The sequence below is a fragment of the Mauremys reevesii genome, linkage group 7 (genome assembly GCF_016161935.1).
Source record: "Mauremys reevesii isolate NIE-2019 linkage group 7, ASM1616193v1, whole genome shotgun sequence".
In the NCBI taxonomy this organism is placed as follows: Eukaryota; Metazoa; Chordata; order Testudines; family Geoemydidae; genus Mauremys; species Mauremys reevesii.
In genome coordinates, this window is record NC_052629.1 from 116,133,274 (window position 1) to 116,157,922 (window position 24,649).

General features: G+C 43.8%; 1 protein-coding gene across 23 annotated transcripts in view; it reads left to right on the forward strand.

Annotated features, from left to right (window-relative positions):
- The first annotated feature begins 10,596 nt into the window (after positions 1 to 10,596).
- FOXP1 (forkhead box P1) overlaps positions 10,597 to 24,649 on the forward strand; it is a 498,462-nt gene continuing 484,409 nt past the window's right edge. For 9 of the 23 annotated variants that reach the window (XM_039482864.1, XM_039482866.1, XM_039482871.1 and 6 more), the window contains exons 1-2: positions 10,601 to 10,934; positions 12,360 to 12,457. The gene's annotated coding sequence lies outside the window, so the exon portion shown is untranslated. Of the gene's footprint in view, positions 10,935 to 12,359; positions 12,458 to 19,850; positions 20,089 to 24,649 lie in introns of those variants that run through there. The other 14 variants (XM_039482875.1, XM_039482865.1, XM_039482880.1 and 11 more) reach the window with 7 other exon arrangements.

Consider the following 24,649-nt stretch of genomic DNA (forward strand, 5'->3'; position numbering starts at 1 on the left):
TCAGGGGGTTCCTTCTTAAAAACTCTCTCCATCTTAAGAGCAAGGGAACAAGGGAGATCATAAAAATGAAACACTTATTTAATACATTACAGTTCAAATGCTTTAAGGCTTTCCCTCTCTTTCTGTACCTTTTAATAAAAGTTTAAAAGATGTTTAATGGTGTGATTGCCATGGTACTCAGCAGGCGGAAGTCTCTGTATACCAACCCCCGAGCCTATGTAATGTTGGGCAGTGTAAGGTCATGTTAGCACCTTTTGACTCTTTGGTCTACCATTTCTACCATTGACATTAATACAACAGAACCCTGGGGACTCTCTAGGCTTCCAGCCACGGCTCAGCTTAGCCTTGACTCCCAGGGCTTCTAGGCTCCTGGACCGTAGAGAGTCCTCTGAGCCACAGCTGAGTTGGAAGTCTCAGAGCTTGGGCTCCCAGGGTCAATTTCCCTTTGCTTTTTTTTTTTTCAATAAAATGTTTTGATGATTTCTAAAAAAAATGTTTATTTCCTTCTGCAGGAAATTTTGAGAATTTTTCTTTTTTGTTGTGTATCTGAACAAAATTGATTCAGACTTTCTGCGTTTCTTGCAGAATGAAAATTGTGACTTTCAACCAGCTCTCACCATGAGAGTGAATTGCTGCTATGGCATTGCACCAATTATTACCTCAAGCTGGCCTTTGTCCAAGACATTATGTTCATTTATTTAGATAGCACTATAGGTTATAATCTTCTTTTGAGTATGAACAATGGCAGCACAACCTACTGGTGTCTCTTAATTGATAGTACAGTGTTTGTGGTTTTGGTATATTTCTCTCTTTTTCTTGAGTTATGTATTACCTAAAGCTGGTCAAAATTTCTCAGCAGATTTATAAATGAAAAAGTGCCATTTTTATTTTATTGTAGGGAATCAAATTTTTGCTTCTTTCAAAATATGTCTTTATTTAGATGAAAGGCTGATTTGGGTTTTTTTTGGAACAAAACCAGGAAATTCAACCAAAACTGTATGGGGAGGGAGGAAAGAGAATTTCAATTTCTTCCAAAATATTTTGGTGGAAAATGGTCACCATATTCCAACTAGATCTAGTGTGACCTAAAACAATGTCTCCCCACTGATGTAATGTTACACTAATATAGGTTGTGTTTTGGTTGGAGACGCTTAGTTTGGTGCTTAGAGAGTAGCCACAGGACATTTTGGGCTCCAGGTATCTGAATACAGATTCTCAGCCCACTGGTGACCCCTGATACATAGCCAGCTTAATCAGCTGTCTGGGGATTTCTTTGAATTCCTCTTCCCATTTCTCCTCCCACACTGAGCCCTGGGAAACGGAGCTGTGATGGCAGCAGCTTTGTGAGCCAGTGATCTCCAGTTGTTGGAATGACTCCTTGGGGCTGTGCGCAGCCAGGTGCACCTTAGACAAGTTCTGAGTCCGCTCTACAGTGTGCGAGAAGCTGAACTATCCCCGACTCAGCTCTAGGCTAAACCGCTTTTATCCCCTCTCACTCTTTTACCAACTTCTATGCCAAGCATGGCCCAGAGAGATCAGAGAATCCAGCAACCCTGGGTGGGGGGCAGAGCTGGGTAAGGATCATTATGTGCCTGGGCACTATAAGGAAGATGATGGGACTCAGGGTAGGTCTATACTTACCCACCGGGTTGACGCGTAGAGTTCGACTTCTCGGAGTCTAATCTAGACGCGATAGTTCGAACTCCGAACACGCTCCCGTCGACTCCGGAACTCCACCACTGCGAATGGCGATGGCGGAGTCGACGGGGGAGCCGCGGACTTCGATCCCGCGGCGTCTGGACAGGTAGGCAGTTCGAACTAAGGTAGTTCGACTTCAGCTAAGCTTTTCGCGTAACTGAAGTCGCGTACCTTATTTCGCCCCCCCGCCAGTGTAGACCAGGCCTCACAGTATGGGGAGACCTCAGAGATGAGGGTGGGGTAGAAGAGTGGTTAGTTCAGCAGAGAGAGGAGAGCTAGAAAGATCTAGGGAGAAGACAGATGTCTGAGATCCAAAGGGAGGCTGTGTTAAGCACAAGCTGTGGGGAAGCAATGCAAAGGGGACTGGAGGTAGGTAGTAGCCCAGGGAAACAGCACCACGGAAGCAGAAGCAGACCTAGATGCGTATATAGGGTCCCTGGGCTGGAACCCAGAGTAGAGGCTGGGCCTGGGTTCCTCCACCAGCTTTAAAGCATGGCCATGAAAGACCAGTGGAAGGAATATTGAGCCCAGGGTGAGGGTGGAGCTGAAGGTTCTTTTGGGTTGGGATATTTTTTGAACTTTCAAGCTGGACCATTTTGTTACCCTGGAAGGGGACTGAACTTTGTGACTTGGCTGGAGGGCCGAGCCTCGGAAGAGTGGGAGGCAGATGGACTGCCGGAGGCACTGGAGACAAGGGCGCCTTGCAACGTAGCACCCTGCCACAAGGGAGAGCTATTACGTGTGATGAGTATGCTACCCTGTCAGTGCAGCGTTGTTCCCCAGAGTGTATTTCCTGATCTTGTTTTAAATGCTTCAAGCAGTGTGGCTTCCTCCTCTTCCTTTGGGAGACTATTCCATAATCTAACAGATCTTCCACTCTCTGGTCACTTCTGCGTTTCGTTATTACGAAAAATGCATGTAGCGTAGAGCTCGTTAGAAATTGTATTCTTGCTGCAAATTTTTATGAAAATGAAGGCATTTGTTTTTGTTTAAACTTTTTTTTCAGTTAAAAACCAAAACTGAACAGTTTTGGGGTTTTCAGGGTTTTTTTAAATGAAAAGTCAATTTTTTCTGTAGGAATCAGCTACTTCCAGAAAAAAAACCCACAACCTTCTGTTTAGTTGAAAATTTAATTTTCTGTTGAAAAACAGTTACATGATTATTTATGAACATAGAGCCTGATACTACAAAAGGATGCCCATGGTTGGACCTTTGGGGTTAGTGGCACTCCTGAAGAGCATAAGGCTCTGCCTGGATCTCTTTGTAAGATCATGACGAGAGAGAAGACATCCTGCGACCTGAAGAGCTAGATGATGTGGTCTGGTGTATATAGGACACCAGACTGAGATTCTGAGCTCTGCCACTGAAGGGTGTGTCCCCTTGGGCAAATCACATCACTGCTCTGTGCCTCACTTTCCCTGTCTGTAACACTGCCACGGTCGAGGTCAACTGTGGTTCCTGACTAACAGCTCCCTTGGAAAATGAGAGCTGGCAAGGTCTTGCCAGGGGGGCCCCTGACTGGAATTCACCCCACGGACTCTTCAGTCTGAAATAGTCAAAATAGTTGGCCTCTAGGTTATGCTGCAAAGCCTGTTCCTTTGACGTTTGACTCTGCTCCCTTTAAAACAAATGGAAAGGGAGTGTATGGGGAGTTAAGATTGGGAATGGCTAACAGGTGGAGGGTTTGTGTGGAGCTGTGACTTTTGGTCCTGTGGACCAGTTTCTTTTGTGCAGAGAAAATGCCATTGCTTTGCTACAGCTCCTACTGCTTGTCTTCATCGGCGTGTGTTTATAATTATCTATCAAGATGCCTCAAGGCTGGGAAAGGTGAGATGATATGTTGAAATCAAATAAATTAATTAATCATTTTGCAAGCTAAGAAACAAATTTACTTAATCTGAAACGTCCCCCCGGTTGCATTACATTTTCTGTCATCACCTGCACAACTTTGGCTAAAATCTGACACTTTCCCACCAAAATGTTCAGTAGGTGGCCAGGGTCCGTGGTCATGTGAAGTTATCCATTTAGAAGGAGGACACAAGATTATCCTACTTAGGTCTTTTGGACAGTTGGCTATCAGCCTGCAAATGCTGGCAATGGGCCAGTAAGGAAGTTGCATATCACAATTCATACTGGCAGCACAGAAAAGAAGATTAGTGCACTAACAGGGGAGGCTGCTCTTTTGAAAAGAGGCTTTAAATGATTTTTCAAGAACCACCACAATATTATGGTTTTTACATAAAAAAATAATTAATTACATGTAAATCAGATTTCTGCCCACCCCCCTTTCCATTAGTATCATCTTTGCTACGCTTTGGGTCTTGTTTCTGTCCATTCACTTTGACTAGCTGAATGGCAGCAGACATCATTTGCAAGGCTAACGTCAGATATAGGTCAAAATGGACAAGGAGAACACCGTTTAGGGTCCCACAGTGCTAGAACAGCCAATTCGGTGCAGGGATAGCAGCATAGTGGGGTTTAACCTGTTCACTGCCAGAGGGTTAGAACCACCAGGAACATGATTTTCTTCTCTCTCTCTTCTCCCTAGCTCCCAGAGCTGTTCCCTTCTCCCCCATCCCTCTTATTCCTGGCAGTTATTCACCAATAACCAATAAATGTTGCTCCAATGGAGACACAGGGGTTGCTGTTTTCACAGACGTGTAACTGCAGTGAAAGCCTTAATGGTTGATGCAGGACCATAGGGTTAAAAATAATTGAAGACTTTAGACCCAGTAATATCACAGGGTGCTGTGCAAGTTTGAGATCAACAAGGACAAAAAATGTATCCTCTATGGAAAAAGGCAGATACCATCTTTAAATTACTATGTTGCCATCACAATTAAGCTTATGGGAAGTGTAGTTAATTAAGAGAATGGCAGGGTGGATTGTGAAGAGGCCATCAAATTTAATTTGTACCTGTGATCTAATCAGAATTTGAAACTCCACTAGCTATCCAGAGGTAGTTCATTGCGTGTCGCAGGATAATGGCTTTGCACTGCCCTATACATGCCACCGTAATGCAAGATATTTGTTTTAATCTTTGTCCAGCTGTAATATTCACTTCCAAGAAGGAGGCGAGAGACTAATGTAATGTTTAACAAGTATTCAAGTCTGCAATAGTCCTGCCACTCTTAGTGTCTGGATGGACACTCATTTCAGTCAGTCTGCGCAGGTGCCTCAATACATCTAGGGCTGATCCTAAGCTGACCGAAGTCAAGAGCGAGACGCCTGTTGACTTCAATGGGCTTTGGATCAGGCCCTCTCTGTACACTCTGCATGTCCAGGGACTTAACCCAGATGTTACCATTGTCATCCCTATACTAACATTTACATAATCTCTCTTGCATGGTCTTTACTGTGCTGGTCACACAATACCTGTCCTCACTGCTGGGTTTGTCAGGACCCCCTCTGGACCAGTGCAGTACACAGAAAAGTCTGAGGAGGGGATGGAGTAGCGTTTGAATAGCCGACGCTAGGCCAAAAGCAGTACTATTCCTTTGGAGCTTCCTTAGCTTAAGGAAGTTGCGATTTAAGTTTACTTGATCAGGATAGACACTGAGAAATATTAAAGGAGTCATATTAAAGCATAAGTTCTAGTTAAGGTGAAAAGGAAGACAGAAAAGAGCAGAGGTCTGAGAATTTAAACTTAGAGGACTCTTTACAGAAAGGATGTTTGTTGCAGAAGTGGTGCTGTCATCAGAGACAGAAAATCAATTCAATAAGTAGGAGTGGAACCACAAGAATGGAGAAGCAGACAAAATTGCATGACTATAGACCTGGTGTAGAAAGATACAGTGGCCCGTAGTCTCCAGGGTGAAATCTGGGCCCATGAAAGTCTATAGCAAAACTTCCATTGGCTTCCAGTGGGACCAGGATTTCATCTTAAATCAGCATTAAGGTCACCTATGCCAGAAGACGACTGTTGCAAAAAATCTACATTAATGCAACACTACGATTTAGGATTTAACTGGGTCCTATGCGCTTCTGAAAAACGTGGCCCAGGATTTTTAAGTACATGTTAGTTTTATACCCCCAGCTTTCTTGTGAGGGAAGGACATAAACCACAATTTAATTTTTAAAACAATCTTGCTTTGGCTACAACTCTCATTGGGGACAACTATATTTTCTTGTCTCCACCCCAACTTGCTTCCCTATATTAAAATGAATATTGCCCCCATTGAAGTCAATGGGATGTTACCAATGGCTTCACTTGGGACAGGATCAGGCCCTTACTGTAGGTCTTCATGCCTCTGTAAAACTTAGATCACAAAGCTGAGCCTTCACATCCCAGAAATTAGCTGGGCCAAAGAAATGTCTGGCCTTATTTACCTTCTCTCATAAACAGTCTGACAGGCAAGATTGCATCTTCTGTCTTTTTGAACAGTGTCTATTGTCATAAGGATCTGACTTTCTTCACATTCGCTTGTTTTATACTTAAAATTGGAGTGATTGCCAACATCAAACTTTCTTTGCAGCAGAAATCTTCTTGTAAATTAATGGATGTGATTACTCATGGGTTCTCTGCTCTAATTATGCCTCTTTAGAATGGTGGCAAGATTGATTTAAACAACCACAAAATATAAGACAAGCTGCAAAACCAACCAATTTCATTTGTCAATGTGCCTTTTTTTTTTTGAGGTCCTATACTGCATTTCTTTTCATACTCTATAGACAGAGACAATAATATCATGGTGTCCACTTGTGCTTTGTGTCTAAGTAAGCAAAGAAGCCCTAACTTATTTCCAGTTCATTTCTCATTGTGTACAACAATGCCTTGTTGATGTATTCTGTATATCCTCATAAACCAGTGACTAAAATGGAAAGGATTTGAAGAGGCATTGCTCATGGGATGCTGGAGGTGTGAAGCTATAGTAGCTTGGAAAACATTCTGACTTTAAAACAGTAACACCTATAATTACAGAGGCGTCATCACCTCCATAATTTTTTTCTTTTTTACTAACAAGCTGTAGTCATAGCGTGTGTACACCCTTACCAAAATCTGCCAAGCATTTGCTCCTGGGATAATCATGGCGGTGGTGGGAATATCAAGCATCTCTTTCTCCAGGCACTTGTAAAACAATACAGCAGTAAACAATTCAAGTGCAATTAGCAGCCTGCCTTGGTGGAGGGGGAGGGAGAAGTCCCACTGCTCTTATTGTCTATGGAATTAATCACATTTTATAGAGTTAATATACTGATTTAAATTTGCATAGTTAAAAACAAGAGCCAGAAGTTTACAATAAACAAAGTTTATTCTGGGTTTAAATGTATAACATAAATACCACTAAAGAACTTGAATAAGAGAAAAAATAGCTTCTATTTATGTGCAAGCTATGGTCTAAATTGCATTATATATCTTTTCCTGCTGTAGCTTCCTATCAGAAAACAAGGAAGTAAAATGGAAAAAAGATGAAAAAGACCCTAATTATATTACAAAAATGTAATCTGCCTCTTCCAATCACACACCTCTATAACATATTCCACTGTACATCAAGTGGGTGGGGTAGATTGTGAAGGCTAGTATTTTGTTGCTGCTTTTTGATAATTGAGTCTATTTAGTAATACAATGACATAATGAAATTATGTACTTACTCTCTTTGAAGATTACTCTTAAAGTACAGCTAAACCATCTTTGTCTTTGCAAATATTTATTTGCAATGATTTTCCTCTTAATTATTTAAAATATAATGAATTAAGCATAAGTACTTTGCCATTAGTGTAATTTAAAGTGTAATTGCACATCAGAAGCATCTTCGAAATATGCTTCTACAGTATTTACTTTTTCTGCCAAAAGGTGGCGTTCTACTACCATGCCCTTTCTTTTGTGTGAAAATCTTCCTGCTTTAATTTGCCAAGAAGAAACTTCCACTTGATTACTGATCAAGAAATTAAAATGTGCTCTATATGAATGCAACGTGACAGTGTTGAAAATGAACAATATGTTAAGAAGCAGTTAAGTTCCCCACTAACATATAGTAAATGGACATGCAGTTCTTCACCACTTCAGCTGACTAGACACTGAAATATACAAAATCAGAGAGAGCAACATTGAAAATAAGCTCCCCCTCTTTAGTGAGAACCTTGTTTCAAACCTGCTGAAAGCCAAAAATAAGGTGAGTGCAATTACCAAAAAGCAAAGGAATGGACAAAATGAGATTATTAACATTTTCCACTTAGTTGAAAGAAAATAGTTTCTGCTAACCGAGTATGTTGCTCAATAACTCCTCGAATCAAATTGCCATCTAAATTGTTCTTTACAGAATGCTGCAGAATTGCTGTCACACTATTACCCTGGATGTTTCTGGGTCCTCAGCACCTCTGAAAATGAGGCTGCTGATTTAGATACCTATATATAAATTTAGGAGCCTAACTTTAAGCACCTTCTTTTATAAATCTGGCTATTAGCTTTATTTCTGAAAGGGTGTGATGCTTCAACACATCACTTGTTGTAGATACTCACAGGGTAAGCTGAACACTTTAGAGTGGAAGGGTAAAATGTTCATCTTCAGTCTACACAACTGATCTCGGTTGGGCATTCTGTATGCAGCCCTCTCAAACTTCAGACACCGATGGGCATTCTTCACACAGAATAAGCATAAGAGAGATTGTGTAGGGGGGTTAGCAGGAAAAATTCTACATTTATAATTTTAACTAGTGGGACTGCTAACACCACTCAATGGGTAGGGCCTGTCAGTTCCTCCATTTGTCACTTAGGGCAAAATCCTGGCCCCGTTGAAGTCCCTGGCAAAACTGCCATTGATTTCAATGGGACCAGCATTTCATGCTTGGAGTTTGTTGATCTCTTGTACACTTTGCAGTGTCATATGCTATGTCAGACACACAACAGTTGGTTGTACAGGAGTAACTAGCACTGAACTGAACACCAGTAGTCCTAAGAGACCAACTAAACTCCACAAAGGAAATGCTACTCAGATATAGAATAAATATGGCAAAATTACAGTTCTGTTTTAATCCTCTTCATTTATGCTAGTGTGGTTCATACCACAGAAGCGAAATGGTACTTGGGCATAATGCTATTAGGTATTAGTAATATTTTCTTTAACACTTGGAACAATTGAGTTAAAAAATTTCAGCTTTTTTTTTAACTTAATAAATTTTTACCATGCCACTGAAGTGATGAGTTTTATTATTATCGGTTGGATGGACACTGAGGATCCAATCCTGCAGTCCTTCCTCAGTCAAAACACCTACCGAGATCAATGGGAATTTTGTTCTAAACATGGAATGCAGGCTGAGGCTCCTGCTGCTGAGGCAAGATCCTGTAAGGTCTCAAGTCATGCAGCAATAGGCCTTCTCATGTGAGTATGGGCATCTCATGTAACACTTTGTAGGAGTGGGCTTTTGGTTTACTAATCACCTACTTTCCTCTGCCTGGCACTGGTAAAAATAGGAAAATATTTGTTTATTTTATACATATTCTTTAACAATAGAGCTGTGCAAGTGGGTCTTTATATTAAGCACTGTAGAGAGGGAGTGCTTAGACCCTATAAGGGGGGTGTGTGGGTGTGTGGGTGTGTGTGGAATTCTGGATTCTATTTCCGGCTTTACCACTGACTCATTGTGTGATTTTAGTCTGTTAATGTAGCCTCTCTGTGCCTCACATACCTATAAAACAGGGTAATTTTCCCCTACCTTACAGGGATGTTGGGAGGCTTAATTATATTTTGCAAAGTGCTTTGAGAGCCTCATAAAAGGCCCTGAATTATAATTGATAGTACAAAATTATCACTTTTCAAACTGGTTATACATTTGATTTTTTTTAAAGAAAGGCCTGGATCATGTTATGGGTTAATATTAAATAAAAGTGTTTAAAAAACACAGAGATTTGTGAACAGCAAGACTGCAACCTCACTGTTCCAAACTGGATTAATGAAAGAAATGTCAACATACTATGAACTAGCCCCTTACTGCTATGGCCTTGGTGATATGAATCTTCAATGGTACCCATCCTATTCCCCCCATCCCCTTTTATTTTTTCCTTTTTTTTTAAGGAGGGCAGTTAATTTAGTGCTAAGACTTTAGAAATAAAGCAGCATTTATTCAGCATCCCTTGCCTCCTTTATTGGATTTCTCTCAGGCGATTTAACTTCAAGCCTGGTTGCAACACCCTAACAAATCTCATCACTTTTTTCTTCCCCCCTGAGCACTGGATGTGAACGACCCTCAACACTTTCCTCCTGAGCGGTCTCTCTGCAGCAGCAGGTAACGTGTGTTAAACAACGCACCGCCCCAGCCTCTGAGCCTGTTCCTAGAAGGAGCAGCGAAGGGGGAAGGAAACAAACCAGCGACTCGCGATTTGAAGGCACTTTCTCCCAGCGGCACCTGGCCCGGACTCACCCCGCGTGTAACCGAGCTCCGTGCCCTTTGTCAGGGGAGACCCGCTCGCGGGACACGCCCGTTTCCTTGCACACGGGGGTTTGTCCTTCGGCTGAACTTTCACCTCCCGAACTCGCCGGCTTTCAGCGGCTCGAGGGCGGAAAACACCGAGAGGGGAGCAGCCTCCGGCTTCGGCGCTGCCTCCCGAACACTCGCACTTTCTGCCCGGCGCTCGCTCCGGATCCCCCCCCTGCTCTGGCCGGGACCAAGCGTGTGCTCGCCCCGCTGGCTATCCCCGCAGCCTCCCGCCTTGGCCCCAGCTCGGCTGCGTCCCCCTCTCCCCCTTTGCTCTAGCCGAGCCGCTCTGCTGCCCCTGGCGCCCCGCTTCTGGCTCCGGGCTGGGCTGCGCCCCCCGGCTGCGCTCCCGCTTGTGCAACTGCGAGCTCGGGGGGTGTGTGCGTGTGTGTCTCTGTGTGTTTCTTTGCACCGAGCCTGGTTGTTTACCCAGCAGGTGGATGTGACGTCAGAGACTCATAACAGCAAAAAATAACAACATCTCCCTCCGCGGGGGTGTTATTTCTCCCCCCCCCCCCCAGCTTTGCCTCCTTCTTCCTCCCTGCCGGCAAACTCCGGAGTGGCCGCGCAAGGCGCCTGGAGCCGAGCCGGGAGCGGCGGGGGCCGGGGGCCGGGCTGGCCCGCCCGGGCGCTGGGCTCCCCTGGAAGCTAGTCCCGAGCGGAGGGCTCTATTGTTATTTATGGTGCGGCTGTTGCACGCTGTGCCTGCTGCCCAGGCTCGGCGCATGGGGCTTGCCCGGCTAGAGTACAGGGAGGGACGGGCAGGCAGACTCACCCGCGCTGGGGGGAGCCCGTAGTGGGCACCGACAGGCCGTCTCCAGCGGGTGAGTTTGGCTTTTCGGCTTTTCCCCTCCACTTTTCAGGCGCCTTCTTGTTTGTTTCACTTTTCTCTCCCCCCCCCCCCGCAACACCTTCCACCCACCCCCATCCGCAGCCTCCACGTGCCCCCCTCCCCCTGCCTGCTGGCGGGGGATGCGCGCCGGCCGCCGGGCTGTTTGCATAAATCAGAGCCGATGCAATGGGAGAGGCGGCGGCGGCGGCTCCTTCACCTCTGGGGCTGGCCGCTGGCCACTGCCGCCGGAGCAGCCCCCCCAGCGCAGCGCCCCGCTGGGGGAGCCGGGACGGGGAGCTGCTGCTGCTGCCGGGGGGTGGGGAGGACACGCCGCTCCCCTGGCGCTGGAGGGAGGGAGCGGGCGGGGGAGAAACCAACCCCCCCTCCCTTCTGCTCTCACTTTGGAAACTTTTTATCCATCTTCTCCCCCCCTCCCCGTGAACTTCAGCGCACGGGCCCTGGGCGCACACGCCCCTCCGCGCACGCAGGGGCCGGGCTCGCCTGCCGCTCGCGCCGGGGTCACGCCGCGGTGCGCCCCCGCGGAGTGGCGCCCCGGGGAGGAGCGCGCGCGCGCAGGGGCTCCCCTGGGGACCCTCCAGACGTGGGGGGGGAGGGAAGGTCCCGCTCAGGTCCACGCCCCGAGCCCAGCCCACGCGCACGCAGGGGGCTGGTCGCGCCGCTGGGCGTCCCCAGGCTTGGGCTCGGCGCTTTCCCGGGAGCCGCGGCTGCCGCAAGGCGGCGGGCGCGATCCCTGCCCCGCGGGAGTTGCGCGCCCGCGCGGCGCTGGGGGCGCACACGCGGCGCAGTTGCAGGCAGCGTGCGGAGAAGTTGCGGCCAGCGGCTGCCCTCTTCCCCCCCAGCGCGGCGGGGACCTTGATCTCCCTCCCCTGCTGCTGCCACTGCCTGAGCAAGTCCTGCCTCCCGCCCCTCCACATCCAGTCCCACCTGTTGTCGCTTCCCGAGCACTCAGCCCGGATGACTCTGCGCCGGAGTTCCCGGGCACCCCCGCCGGTGTAACACACCCACCCAGCGCCCAGCACCGTGCATCGCCCCCAGCCTGCGGTGCCTGCTCCCTTGCCAGCCTGCGCCCCCCTCTCTCTCGCTCTCTCTCTCTGCTGAGATGAAGTGTTTGAATAAACATTTGCAACTCCAGACCCAACCCTGCCACTTGCCCCCTGGTGCAACCCTGCAAGCGCAGGTCCCCGCTGAATGGCGATGAGGGGAGGTTTTCAGATCCCGTTACTACCACGAAGTCCTTAGATCTATTTCCTGATCCCGTTTCTTGCAAGTGTTTCAAGGCTCCTCTTCTTTCCTCCCCTCCCCTTAAACACCGCACATTTTCTCTCCCCCCTCCCCCTTACCAAACCTGCCTTCTGGAGACTTGTTGAAAGAACCCCTGGTTTCTTCTCGACCGTAGAGCCCAAAAGTTTTGCCTGCCGGAGCAGCAGCAGCCTTTGCTGAGGAGCTGTGTACTGGCGATCATTCACTCAGAGCCTTTCTCACTGCTATCTCTCGGTAAGTATAGGGAAATCGGCGGAGGCTTTTACATATAAGGATATCAAGGACACCCCCCCTCCCCACACACACTTCCCCACTCCAAAAGCAAACTCCCAAATAAAGAGAAACCAGGGGAACATCTATCCTAAAGGGTACAGATCAGCTTACAAAAGCTATAGGCTGAAACGTTTATTTCAGGTCAGTGAAACCGAAGGGGGAGAGTACATGCTGCAGGATGTATTAAACATGGAGTTGTCCTCTTCTTTTTTTTTTTAAACCAAGAAAACAGGGATCAGAATTTAGCTAACCGTGTAAGTGCTGCTATAAAATACAGTGACCTGCTTCTTTCCCTCCCCCATTCCACTTTATAACTATTAATTATTTCCAACTCATTGTATTTAAATACCATTGCTGGGTTGATTACAAAGTGTATCGGTTTTAGCCTGCCTTCATTCTAGGCATTGGTCTTACAATATTTCTTTTAGTGAACCAAAAAAACTCCTAAAATGGCACTTTTTAAAAACAATATGACTGTCAGTGTCAACTCTTCAGACATAATGCTCCCACCAAGCATTTCATTTAACGGCTACAAGTGTTTCTGAATTCTACTTCTATAGAGAGTTCTGGCTTGATCTCCTATCCTATCAGAAGTTCAGGGTTTCACTTTTAGTAACTGTTCTGTGAATGAGTAATGTGTACAGTATTTGCACAGTGTGTCTGTACAGTAGATGATTCTGAATCCTTGAGTATTGAATAATTATACCTATTTTTAAAAAAATCTGCAAATGACACTTGCTTTAAATTTAGCTTTTTCTGTTCTTATGAATTTGCTTTGGTTATCTGACTTATAAAAACATCAGTATAACTAGTTACATTCTCTTAACTAGGCAGATAGTTACTTGTAAGTATGTCTTTCAAGAAATGTACTTCTCATACTCCTTAAGGTAGTAGTTGTCTTTGGTTTAATTTTTATTGGAGGACAGAAATAGATGTTTGAAATACTTAATAGTATTTTACAATTTGTCTGATTGAGAAGGCAAATCCTGTGTTCTTCTTCCGTGTTAAGCATGAGAGGTTTTCAAATATTTTGAGTTCTACAGTAACAAAGTGGATCTCAAGGAGCAAGTATACTATGCATCTTTGAAACCAGATTGGGGGGTTCAAGGGAAGGAGGGGAAACTTGGACTTTTGGTTTCAAGTTCTCTGTTCTAAATCCCCCTCCCTGCCCCAATTTTTTTTGAACTATTGCACAATTATATAGAATGAAATGGGGGTGATGGGTTGGGGGGAGGAATCTCCATTAGTCACCATTCAAAAGGTGTCGGCTAAAATCTCATTGCAAAAAGGTAGTGTAGCTTTAACATCTTGCATTGGCTGCATTCTTTCCCCTTAGTCTTTGGATTAGTCATTGTATGTGAGAGAGAGGAGAAAAAAAAATCGCTTTTTTGAAAAAAGTAAAGTAAACAGCCTCCAACAAGTGAACCTTGACAACCCAGATTAAGGAAGGCAGTAGAGATCAAACAAATCTGCTGCTGGGCTGTTGTCAGGAGCTGCCTCACTGAAAGCTCTGGACTATTCGATCAGGCAGTAAGGTTATATGTTCACTTATCCAGAAATGGACCATTACAAATGCTGATCTTTGTTGTGAAACCAAAAGATAACTTTGAGAAAAAAATATTTATAGTATTTCAATTCAGTTTTTTTCCCCTACCTCTTCAGATTCTGACTTGCAGAACAAGTTAATTAATCAGTCTTTGGGATTGTGTTGTATTCAGTTTTAAGTTGATTTACAGTTCTATTTTATTTATGCTACCTAGAATTGCAGAGAAGTTCACTAACATCATGTTAGCAAAAAATTAAAGCTTTATGAAGTTTACCTCTGAAATTTTAGAATTTCTGAATTGTCAGGAAGCTAAGTGTCTGTGTGAAGGTGTTATTCTGATGTGGACTAGAACAATTCTGTTGTTTTTTGCTTTGTTTTTAGTTTCACTTGGTTCTTTGAATTTAGAAAACAAAAAGTAGTTTTCTAACTATAGTAGCAAACAATGAGATTTCATGTTTTGGCCATGTCCTGATTTTTACAAAAATGTTTTTGTCATGTCCCTTTGAGTCTACTTTATATAAACTTAATTACTATACTTCTGTTTAAAGAAAGTAGTACCAAATGTCAGCATAGCGTATAATAATTTTCTCAAAGTAAAACATAACCGAAGTATCAACTAATCAAATTAGATATTTATATTCCTTTAAACCTTTTGTAGGATTCTGTACTCATCTTCAAACACTTCAGTGTTAACTCTGCAAATGTTATTCACCACCTAGTTTCTTACTATAAAATATCCTAAAACAATGGAAATAGAGACTTTCAAATTCTTAAGTAAAAAGCTGCTATGTTAATGTATACAGGAAACAACAAGTAAACATGTATTGCATGATTTGAAAAAAACCTGTATCACTTAAGTATTTCTTTAATTAGGAGAATAGACACACAATAAGCACTTTATACTTTTTTTATAAGCCAACATTTCATCACCATGCTGCACGACTTATTGCAAAGCCAGTAGTTTTTTATAGCATATACTTTTTATTGTCTAATTAAAGTATGCATGTTAAACATACACATGTATGCTATTAAGCCATTTTGGGTAATATGTAATGTTTTTAACAGCTATAAACATTTTCTCCTTAAATCAGTTCCACCAGGAATTGTAATAGTAACCAAGCTGGTTTTTACACTGGTAAGAGAAGGAAAAAAAGTTAAGAATTGTACATTGAACACTGTTGTGTTGCAAATGTGGTGCAAGGCTGTTTTATTAGGGAAGATCGCTGTTTAACAGAGCTTAAATTTGCACTAACATTATGAGAATACCATAAACATGTAAGCCTCTCAAATCCATTTTGTTTCATGATACTGTAAAAATTAAGGGAAAGGTTAGTAGTAAACAGCAAGCTTTTTCATGGAATACAGTTAAGTATTTAATATTCTTATGGCTTGTGGCCATTTATATTGATCGTTTGAATTGGATGACAGTTTCTTCGTGAAATATTTTTCTGGTGTGTGTTACATGTAATATTGTAAAATGTGCACTCATATAGAATTTGTATTTATAATACGGTTATTTCAGCAAGTCTGTCCAGTTATTTATTTTTTGTGATGGCGCTTTTGTCTTTCTACATTTTCTCAGAGATGGTTTAATAAAATTTAAATAGATCATATGCTGTCAGAAAATAGTATAAATTTTGTTTACGATTCAGTTGGTTTAAGGTACTTATACTAAAGAAGCTCATTTAACCCCAAGACTGAGTAGCATTAAGTGGTGAGAGGTCTCAGGAAGAGCTTCTACTGCCCTTTGCTCTTATGATAATCTTAAATTACTACAGTTTAATTGCAGCTTCAAGGGACTGAGCTGAAATGTTTTATGCAGCTGAGAAAGGCTTGGAGAAAACTGCAGCTAGATTTGCACAGGTAGTTTGTTTCCTTTGAACAGGAACTACATTTGTTTAGGCCTTTTCTTATCTTTCTAAATGCATGTTCCCTGTAGTTTCATGTAAGGGCCTATCAAGTTTGAACAGAAGTAAAAATCCAATAGCAAAACTTTGATCAGACTTCAGTGGGAGCAGGATTGGGCACTTACAGAAGCAACTGAGCTAATGGGTGAATACATATTTTGCACATTGTCAATATTTAAATATATAGGTGCATTTAAGAAAAGATCAGAACCACTCCCCAAAAGATTCTTTACTGTCTGTTTCTCATAATCACTTCCATAAGAGAGAGTTTCTTTTTGGGGGAAAAAGTTTTTTAAAAACCTGAAGGAAATAATGACTGGTTTCAGTATTAAGGTAATAACAAAAAAAAAAAAAAATGGAAAAACTACAATTTTGGCTTGAGCTCTGTCTGTACTGCGGCTCATTCCATTTATGACTAGGCACTGCAAGTGTCTCAGATGAATAACTTGCTATCTCCCACATGTGTCACAATACTTATTAAATGAGTAGTCAAAGATACTCATTAAATGAGTGGGTCAAATTTGAAGACATTTTGCATTGGACTCTTACAGCATATTTGCAGTAAAGGCAGTTATTCTCATAGACCCTGACCCAGCAAAGCACTCAACCTCAAGCTTGTGCTTAACTTAAGCGCTAGTGGTCCTATTGACTTCACATGCTTAAAGTTATACACATGCTGAAGAGCTTATTTGGATCCTGGCCATAGTGAAATTAAATGATGATTTGAATTGTTTTGTTAGCTGAATGCTTTTCATGTGTCTTACTGCGGAAGGAAATTAAACAAGATTGGCTGTCTGTAGAATTGTTTTCTTTTGCCCTAACTAAAGCACTTGCTCACAGTCTACTGATCTCATAAACTACTATATAGCTTGATTCCCATAGCTATTACTGTGTTGGTAATTGCAGCTACAATAGGTAAGAAGATGATGTCACTGGGTATTTTGTATGGAGGAAGTAGGATGGAATAAACAATACAGTAATCAGGAAGGACTTAATTATACAAACTTTATATAGTTTCATTATTTTTATTAATTCAGATTTTTTGGTGTTCAAAGATTTAAGGGGCTGCTTCATTTTCAGATCAGACACATATTGATTGGAATGTCTTGAGTACTTTAACATCCCCTCTGTTTCTTACTCTTTTTTTTTTTCTTCTTAAACCTACCTAATCACAGAAAAAATTAGCTTGCAGACTTCTCTACAAGTGTACTCTAGGGTTTTGTCTTTCTAGTCTCCTGGCACCACTCCTATATACCTGAAGTGCACAGTATTGTGTATGACAGGGTGTTTGTGTGAGTAAGCTGGATAGTTATTTATTCAGTCCTGTTCTGAAGATGAAGATAATGTTCCATAAACAACTGAGAATGCAGAAAAGACTGAACAAAACTAGTTTCTGTTCAGAAAGAACTTCCTACCTGAGTAGGACTAAGTGATTTCCCCCCCTCCCCCACTGACCCTCCTTATGCTATTTAAAAAAAAAATCTCGATTTTTAGTGCCTTGAAATTGCAATTAAGTTGTAGTAATTTAAGATTATTGCAAGAGTGCAAAGGGTAATAGAAGCTCTTTAGAAGTCTCATCTCAACACTTAATGCTACTCAGTCATGGGGTTAAATGAGTTTCCTCAATGTAAGTACTTAAAGTAACTAAATCGTAAACAAAATTTATTCTATATTCTGACAACTAATAATCTATTTAAATTACATTAAAGTATGAGTGTGAAAATTTAATTAAATATAGAAGTACTGTCAAGCCCTGTAAATATCTTGACAGATCTACTGAAATGGAAGCCATATCATGAAATATTTACTTATGTCTGGTGTGTTACAATATTTCTGGGAATGCTCTTTGGAAAACTAATTGTAGGCCTTTCCCATTCGCCTGTACGATGGGAATGGTCTCAGAAAATAGTATGAGTAAATAGAAAGCTTTATTCAAATGATCAAGTGCATTGTTTACTGTTAATCAGTCTTTCCCTACAGTACTTCTCATTATGTTTTTTATTACAAGTGCCTATTTCCTCAATAAGTTAGCCTGTTAATTCAAATGTAAACTCTGTTAAAACAGACATCTTATGCGATGGAATAATATTTCCTAGTGCTCAAGGTGTGATGGTGATGGATGCATAATTTTTTAAGTCTACTTTCTTCTGTCTTTTGAGGATTGAAATGGCCCAGAGCACAGCACTGCAGTAAATGCTGTTACCAATATTGTTGATTTAATTGATTTTTCAGATAGAAAAATGTTTCTTACAAAATATGTGAAACCATTTTGTGTTGTGTGTATTTATATACACAAGCCTGATTGTCCCCTCTCATTCTTGTAAATCGGGAGTAATTCCACTGAAGTCCATTCTGTGCTGGTGTAAACAAAAGGAGAATCATGCCTGTGTACTGTGCTCTGTGCTAGCATTTGGGACAGCTGAGTTTGGGTGAAACTCCGGCACTCCTTAAGGCTTTGTGGGGCTGTAAGTGTTGTCAAGGTAATGCTATCCTCCCTATAGGGAGGATGCAGCATGAGTCTTGCTTTCTCATGCCTTGGTGACTGGTAAGATTGGTAGGGAAGGCTGAGCAGCAGACTGCTTGCTCTCCCAGGCTCAGAGCAAGTGCTTTGATCTTGGCAGCTGAGTCATGGGAGGGAGGATTAAGACCTATGAAGAGGGAGGGGAAAGAAATGTGGACTAGAAGAGAATAGTCTGTTCAGAAACTCTGGAACTTCATGTGGGCTGGCTCATATCCTAACTCATGGACGTGGTGTGTGATGGGTGAGGCGTGAATGCTTCTTTTGGCAAACACGCTTATTTGGGCACTGGATTGAGGGGATAGTCCATGCTCAGGTGGCATCGGCTTCTCTGCTGCTAAAACAGAAAGTCAAACAAAAGGTGGCATAGTTGGGCAAGTTGATTTGGAGCCACTAACATACTTGGTTAGTTTCACCTCTAGAATCCAGACATTTCCTTTCATGTTGTGTCTTGGTTTGAGCTGTGCTTCCCAATTAGTTTTGTCATGTTGTTGCTAGCAATTAGGGTCAAGTGTCTTTTTCCTTGGGCTCTCTACTTTTCTTCTCGGTATCCCTCCCCCGGGTTGGTAATGCAAGCTGTTTATTCATTAATTAGTAGATTAAGCATATTAACACATCAGTAAACTAAAGTAGGCATACTTCCCAAGCGATTGGACTTGCATTATTACTGCTTTAGATAGCAGAGCCAATGATGGCAAAGTCTTTTTAAGAACGAAATAGAGTGTATGTGAAAGTAAGTAGAATGTCATGTCTCTATTAAAAAGATTGCAATAAAGGAAGATAAAATGGTAAAGTGGTTTGTTTACATGTTCAGAGCTTCAGATAATTATGAAAATCAACCTTTTCAGCATCCCCTTCCCTCTCAACAAAACCAAACCAGACCTACTTTCCAGTGCAATAAGTGTTTGGGGATGGGGGGGGGGGGAGGGCTTCATGTTATCTAGTTGAAAAGGCGCAGTTTTCAACAGTTTCAGAGGGTATATCTACACAGCAACTAGACATCTGCAGCTGGCCCGTGCCAGCTGACATGGGCTACAGTGTAGAAGTTCAGGCTTGGGTGGCAGCCTGAGCTCTGGGACCCTTCCATCTCGCAGTTACACAGCCCCTTAGATGAAGTCACTGGCATGGGCCAGCTGTAGGCTTTCAATTGCGGTGTTGGGTGTATCCTAAAAGAGTTAGACACCAATCTCTTCGTAGAAGCTTTTGAAAATTCCATCCCGAGCCCAAAACACCCTTCCCTCACAATCTTTTAAAATACATGCCTCATTTCTATGCAAGTTCAGTGTAGTTTAAATTTATTTTTAAAGGCATCACAATTTAATCATTCAGATCGGAGGCAAGATTCAAGCTGACCCATAGTGCTGGGTAACCTCTTTGTTTTAGATCTCAAGGCTGTGCATGTCTGGAATGTAGCACTCGATTTCACAACAACAAGAAGACAGTGATGCAGATATTCGTCAAGATGTTCGAGCGCCGTTCTAATTACGAGGCTGCGTAAAATGGAAACTAGAACTGATGAAGGGAGGGGAGGCAGCAGAGCAGAGGAGAAGCAGTGTTCATGTCACTGCTTTTTCAATGAAACTTGCAGTGTAATATTAAATTTCTGCCTTCTTTGTTGAAAGAACGTTAATCATTTCATTAAGAATTAAGTAATTAACTGATCTATCTTTAGGAAGCTGCGACAGATTTTTTTTTTTAAAGCATCTTATTAATTAAATACTGTCATTAGGAAGTTTACCACTTACTTTACTACTATCAAAGGTAACTAAGGATATGTCTGTGCTGCAATTTAAAACCCCACGGCTGGCATGTGTAACTGACTGAGGTTCAGGTGAAGAGGCTGTTTAATTGCGGTGAAGATGTTCAGGCTCGGGCCTGAGCTCTGGGCCTCCTCCCCTCTGGCAGGGTCCAGTCTGAGCCTGAATGTCGTCACCACCATTAAAAAGCTCCTTAGCCTAAGCATAGCAAGCCTGAGTCAGCTGGCATGGGACAGCGTGTAGACCTACTCTAGGTAGGCAAGCGAGAAGGCCTTCAAAATTATTTATTGCTATGTTGCTGGCATAGTAATAACTTTTTTTTAAGATTTAAAATATGATATTCTAATAGAAAATACAATCTGCAATTAAGAGATTTTTCTGGCTTTTGTCAGCTGTGGTGTTGCAGACCTTATTTTCAGAGTGCTGTGTTTAGGATTAATAAATTGAAAATCTTAATTTTCACCTTTTTTTTTTTTAAATAATGGCTTCTTTGTTACAATAAGTTGGTTGATAGTGAGTCATGAACTCTGTCTTCTTTGAACGTTAGATGAATTTGTTAGCTGTAGAATCAACTCTTTTTTTTTTTAAGGACTCAATTCTACCACTCTGTACTTACAGAGAAGTTCCACTGAAGTCAGTAGTCTAAATCCTACCCTTCCTCTGGTGCGGAAGTCCTCTTAAAAGCAGCTTACATGCTGTGGTTGATGAGAGAGAGCTGTGCAGAGAGACGCTGGGTACCATGTGGACTGTAGAGTAATACTCACACAATAGCTGTTTCTACAGTGATTTAGGCTAGAGCTAGGTAGGGGTGGAACAGATGTGTGGCATTTGGCACGGCCAGTAAGCTTACTAAGTTGGTGAATCACTTGTCAAGACCAAACTGGTGGGTGGGGAAAATAGTGGAAAATATTCACTACATTTGCGTATCAAAACTTCTGTTTTATTTTTTGTAACTCGACCGGCTCCAAGCAAGCTGCATGTTCAGGAGGCACAGTGGTTGGGAGCATTTATGCTTGTGTACTGTATTTTGTAACCCTGTACATGTCCTCTACTCTGGATTGGGTCCTCTGGGAGATCTGTTACCCCTGTACAGAGTGCAGGGTGTGGCACTAGTTTGTCAAATTGCTGTCGTTTCTTTTAGAATGGCAACTATTTCTAATACAGTAACTCCTCACTTAACGTTATAGTTATGTTCTTGAAAAATGCAACTTTAAGTGAAACAGTTAAGTGAATGCAATTTCCTCGCAAGAATGAATGTAAATGGGGGGGCGGGGAGGGTTTGGTTCCAGGGAAATTTTGTTTGCCGTACAGTACTATAGTTGGGAGGTGCCTCTGCCTTACCCCACACAGGCAGGCGCCCACTGGTACTGGAGACAATGAGGCAGGCAAGGAGGCTGAACGTGCTGTTGGCTCGGACAGAGGTCTCCAAAGTGGGGTGTCTGCAAGCTGATCCATCGGGGGGCGCAGCAGGTGGAGCGCTGCCGCCGAAGGGGGGAAGGGCGGCTGGAGGAGGCAGGGAACGAGCGAGTGGGGAAGCTGCTCTGCCCCTTGCCCCCCGCAGGCTGGGCCACCTGGAACGCATGGGCTTTAGGGGCTGCAGGGCCCTGGGCTAAGGGGGTCCCAGGGCCTTGGCCTGCAGCTCTAAAGCCCCTTTCGGAATGCGGCCCTGAGTCGTCCTCCGGCCTGTGGAGGAGCAGGGGCAGCCGCACAGCCAGCGGCTGGAGAGAAGCGGCGCTTTCCCCTTCAGAGCCGGCCGGAGAGAAGCGGGGGCGGGGGGGCAGGAGCAGGTCCCAGAATCGCGGCCATGGGGGCGGCGCTGCGCAGAGCCACCGCACACCCCTTGCATCAAGCAGGAGCTGCCCTAGGTAAGTGCTCTGCACCTCCTGCCTGCCCCAGCCCTGAGCCTCCTCCCGCACCCCCACCCTGAGCCCCTTCCCGCACCCGATCCCTAATCCAGACCTTCGAATCGCTGTATCACAAAGGGTTAAACCAAGATTTTCAGACATCATGAAGCATATTCAATCACACTGTGAGAGCAAAAAGCTTTTTTGTACCTTTTAATAAGTAAAATACAATAAAAATTTTAAAAATTGTTTTTCATCTCTCATCCTTTAACTTCTATTTTTTGTATGTTTTTATAATGTACATAATAGTATAGTAGTACATGTATAGAATTTATACATAAATATACATGTATTGGGGGTGCGTGCTCAAAATTTTTTTATTGATGATAGGGGTGTGCAGTCAAAAATGTTTGGAGACTACTGGGCTAGGAGAAGCACGTTGCACAGCGGTAGCTTCCCCTACTATGCAAGCACCAGGGGCGGGGGGCTCAACCCTTTGCCTGCCCATGCCACCCCTTTCCCCAACCCCCCACCGTTAACTCACCTCTTTCCCCTCCCCTTTACGCCGCACGCCATGTTCTCGCTCCTCCCCTCTTCCTCTCCTGCCTGCGGCAATCAGCTGGCTTGCAGCGTTCAGGAGGGAGGGGGGTGAGGAGCGAGGACACGGCGCGCAGGCTCCCCGCTCCCTCCCCTGCCCCCTGAACGCCGCAGGCCAGCTGATTGCCGGGGGCAAGAGGCAGGGGAGGGAGGGGGAAGCCTGCACACAGAGTCCTCACTCCTATCCCCTCCCTCCTGCCCGCGGCAATCAGCTGGCTCACAATGTTCAGGAGGGAGGGGCGAGGAGTAAGGACTTGGTACGCAAGCTCCTCCTCTCCTGCCTCCTGCCCATGGCAATCAGCAGGCTTGTGTCATTCGGGAGGCAGGGGGAGCCTGCATGCCGAGTCCTCGCTCCTCCCACTTCCTGAACGCCACAAGCCAGCTGATTGCCATGTGAAGGAGGCAGGAGGAGGAGGTGGAAGGTGCTGATCCGTGAGGTCTGCCGGTGGGTGGGAGGTGCTGGTGGGGAGGGGGGGGCGTGTAGGGGAGCCTACGGGGGGCTGCCCAGCTGTGGACAAAGCAGGCAGCCAAATGATATTATAGTGAAGCATTGCACAACTTTAAATGGAGCATGTTCTGTAATTGAGCCGGGACATAAGATCGAAACAACGTTAAGTGAGAAGAGGTTAAGTGGGGAGTTACTGTACCCTGGACAGTGGTACTGAAATTTGACACAAGCTTGAGTTCACCTTAAGCCAGCTAAATCACATAATGTAGTAGCAGCAGTTAGTATTGGTACGTTCTCTTCCATTACTACGCTTCTTCCAAAAGAGAGGGCTTCTTTTCTTTTACCTTAAGACAATGTAATGCAAACTCTCTGTCAGCGTACAATAGATTTTTAACAGAGTGGGTGAACTTCATAAGTAGGTGCATTTCAGTGCATGGTATATACAGAGACAGGGTTGGATTCTTTTCCCAGTTATAATGGCATAAGCCCAGAGGATCTCCATGTAAAACACTTGCACTACTCTGAGTTACGTGAGAGCAGAATTTGGCCAACAGGCTTGATGCAAGTACAAACTACAAATTATGAAGATGTACTTGGTCTGTATGTCTCCTACTGGAACTCTGACTTCATTGGCATTATGCCAGCAGTGGGTTTGGCCCAGTACGTTTTGTAACGTTAAGATATTAACATAATTTTTAATTTTTCTAAAACCAAATACTTGTGACAAGAGCTCAGTCCTGTTCCCACTGAAGCAAAACTCCCTATTGATTTAAATGAGGGCAGGATAAGGCTCTCTGAAATTGTCCATGGTAAATCTCATTTGTCAGTCATAAACTATACTCCCGTTCATTAACATTGACAGTGTACTCAGATGTTGTGTTTAAACATTTAAAAAGTAAAATGTATTTTTTCTAACAAATCATGACTTGCTATTCAGAATGCTTTGAACAAAGAATGTGTTAAAAGCATGCAGCCCAGTTATGATCAGTACAGGTAACTGTGACAAAGCTCTGTCCTTGTCTCTGTGGGTCCTGTGTTTCCTGGTGGATTTCACTAGCCTCAGAGGCTCACTGTGACCCTCCACATAGCCCTTCTGGCTCTAGAGGCAGAGCCTGCTGAGCCATTGTCATCATAAGCCAGCAAGGGAGGTGAGGAGAAGCTATCCTCCCTTGAACAGTCTCTGTCTCCCTGGCCTGCCCTCTACTCCAGGCTCCAGCTCTGGGACCCTAACAGTATCAGTTATGGTAGCTGACTTTTTTTAGAAACAGGATGGGTACAATTCCCTGGGCCACTTCCCGACAGCAGCCGCGACTTCCTCAAGATCGACTTCACCCTTACCTCAGGGCCTCCTTCCTTGTACCTGATATGGTTGGTATTGCTCAGTCTCTCCAACAGCACAGCTTCCTCCTACAGCTCCTGACACACACCCAGTCACCTGCCTAACTAGGAGACTTTTAACTAGTTTCAGCCAGCCCCTGATTGGGATGGGACACCAAAGACAATCAACCTAGCTGTCCTCCCTGCTTTCTGGAAAGA